Source organism: Nelumbo lutea, chromosome 4 (genome assembly GCF_056320005.1).
Source record: "Nelumbo lutea isolate HS-2025 chromosome 4, American lotus-T2T, whole genome shotgun sequence".
NCBI lineage: Eukaryota > Viridiplantae > Streptophyta > Magnoliopsida > Proteales > Nelumbonaceae > Nelumbo > Nelumbo lutea.
Genome location: NC_142687.1, coordinates 42,182,339 through 42,185,554, shown reverse-complemented (window position 1 = coordinate 42,185,554; position 3,216 = coordinate 42,182,339).

The following is a 3,216-nucleotide window of genomic DNA, read 5'->3' as shown; positions in this document are numbered from 1 at the left end:
TTGTTAATATCACGATTTGGTTAGTCTGTGTTTGAAAACGATGCAAATGGAGTGTAAGTCCTGGTTCAGGGTAAATTTGCACTTTGGTTCACTTTTGCTTGTATTTGACAATATTAATTTCATTTATGTATTGACAAATGAAAGAAAACATTTTCCAATGCATATTTACCTTGATAATGAGATGTAAAAGCACACCAATAAAAAAGAAAATTTGCATTTAAGTGGGCTTTTGATAAAAAAAAAAGGCATATGCTTTATTGGAATTAGTGTTTGCATCCATTACGGCTAAAAGCCTATTTGGTAAGTAGATAAATTTGCCAGTGCAAAACTAACCCAATTTTGCGATTTATATGGTCCGTTTTACACTCTACATATTTGCATTCACACTTATTTGCATTGCTTCCAACCGCAGCCTCATGGTTAATTGGTATATAGATTTGTATTTTGTTCGTCGGAATAGCATAAACTCTTCCCAACTTCCTCTTCAAGTTGGTAAAATGGTGCTTTGTGTTCAAGAGAATATTGTCTCCATCGCCAGATTTGGGCATTTGGATGATTGATAAAGAAAATTCGATGACACCTAAAGGGCATTTATGTCTTTTCTCATTAAGTTAATGACTGGTTCTAGGATTAAAGAATTTGATCTCCCCCAACACTCTAACCCATAAATTCAAGATTCTGCCATAAAATTATTCTAAATAATGACAGAAAATAAAAAGATAAATTATTCAAGTCATTAGCTCAAACTGAGAACCAAATTCTCATAACAAACAATTTTCACATCAAACTTTTTGTTTCAAATCTGTTCAAGTTTAGTGTAAGAATTGAATCTAATTCTAACCCAATCCTAGAGCCGAAAGATATGTTGGCAATCCCTTTGGGAGTCTAGCTATCTTCTCCTCCTTTTCTCCCCCCCTTTTTCTAGTTAAGCCACCTAGCCAATCCCCCAAATTTTAGGGTTTAGATTAGACCTGTTCACGAGTTGGGCTTCGGGCCTTACAATATGAAATTATATACAAAATAAATTCAATATGTTTTATTTAATTAATTTATTATTATATATAAAATTTAAAAATAATTAGCATTTTAATTTTTTTGTATTTTAAAACATTAAAATATAGTCCAATTAAATCCTAATCCAATTCAAGCCCTTTAAAGTTTTGAATTCAAATCCAAGGTATCCAAATTCAATTAGATAGTAAATAGAATTTGGATGCAAGTTTTCCATAATCGGGCTAGATTTGGATTTTGTTGATTCCGATCCATTTACAGTCATAAAAAAACTACTTTTGCTTCTTCTTAGGCCCTATTCGTTTACGACTTTACAAGTTACCTGGGTAAATGCACTTACATAGGTAAATGTTTCATGGGTAAATTAAGTTACCCATGTTTTTTTTTCTATTTCTAGGATTCATTTTTACCCACAAGAAATTAGTATTAAAATGGGCAAAATGGTCCCATTATATTTTATAAATGTTTCTCCCATGTGGGAAAGTTACTTACTCACCTGAGAGATGGATAAATTTTAACTAAGAAAGTAAAGGTGATTTTATCATGGAAAACATGGAGAAGTTGGTTAATGGGAAAAAGATACCTATTAATCAAATTTCCCATACATATATACCAATAAACAAACAAACAAGACCTTAGGGAAAAGGCTTACGAGTCTTCCCTCTTTTCTCTCTTGTTTGGAGAAGCTATCCCCATCGATTCTACAAAGAGAAAGAGAAGATGGAGAGCTGTGTTTGAATGAGGTTTTTGCTCCAATAGAGAAAAAAAGGGTAAATTACAAAGATCCCTTGTACTATGGGGTCTGTGACAAAGACCCCCTTTACTTTGTTTTGTGACAAAGACCCTCCTTGTACTATGTCTGTGAGACAAAGACCCCCTTCTATTAGAGTTCCATTAAAATCCGTTGTTGCAATATTTTTTAATCCCCATACTACCCTTGTAACATAGTTCATCTTCCCCGACCTCACGAATAGCAACAGTGGTAACTCTTGCAGCGGCGACAGTCTTCGGAACCTTCCCCCCCCCCCTCTCTCTCTCTCTCCCCTGATGAGGAAGTGAGTCCGAGCAATTGTGGAGATTGTGTAGAATCCCCTTGTATAGATCCTTTTTGTCTCTAGTCATCCTAGGCGCAGGTTTCATGCTTTTCACCAAGGTTGCTTGTGGCAGAGCCAACCACTACCCGGTCCAACTCCTTTGTTGGGACCACTCACCCATGATTACTTAGCTCCTGTGATCATCAAAGGAGAGGGTCATGGAAGTGCTATGGATTAGTGGACATTTGGGATCTTTCTTTATGAGCTCTTATTTGGTAAAACACCTTTCAAGGGCCAGGGAAATGAGGAGACCTTAGCAAATGTGGTGATACAGAGCCTCAAGTTTCCTGAAAGCCTAATGGTCTATTTTTAGGCAAAAGATTTGATCAGAGGGCTGTTGGTAAAGAATCCAGAGATTAAGCAACATCCATTCTTTGAGGGCCTGAACTGGGCATTAATATGGTGTGCCATCCCACCAGAGTTACCAAAGTTTTGTGATCTCGGAGTTCCAGTGATCAAGTCTATAGGAGGGCATCTAGAGTTCGAACTGTTCTAGCATGTGATCTCTCTTCTGTGAGGAGCTGTTTGATCTGGTGTTTGAACTGTTATAGCATTGTGTGCCGTGTATGATTCATTGCTTCTTGCAGAAACGCAATGAATAGATTTTGCCGGCCTCCACTCTCCAACTTCTAAATGTGTTGACTGTTACTTAGAGAACTAAGTCTTGGCATGAACTCGTTAATACTCAATGGATATTTTTTGGGGCTAACAGTCCTTACATCAATTTGTGTAATTCATGTTCTCTCCTCTATACAAGCACTCCGCCATGCCGTTCACTTCCGCGATTGCTCGGACTCACGCTTCCTCATCGAGGGAGAGAGAGGGAGGTTCCGAAGTTCGCCACCACTACAACAACTACCTCCTCGTGAGGTCGAGGAAGATGAACAATGTTACAAGGGTAATATGGGGATTAACAAAATTGTGATGACAGATTTTAACGGAAGTCTAGCGGAAGGGGGTCTTAGTCTCATGGACATAATACAATGGGGTCTTTGTAATTTACCAAAAGAAAGTCTAAACCCAGGTTTTTGCCAAAATCTGAATCCGGTCCGGTTATGGAAAACTTGCATCTCGGATATCGGATAAGGTCCAGATGCAAGTTTCCATAACC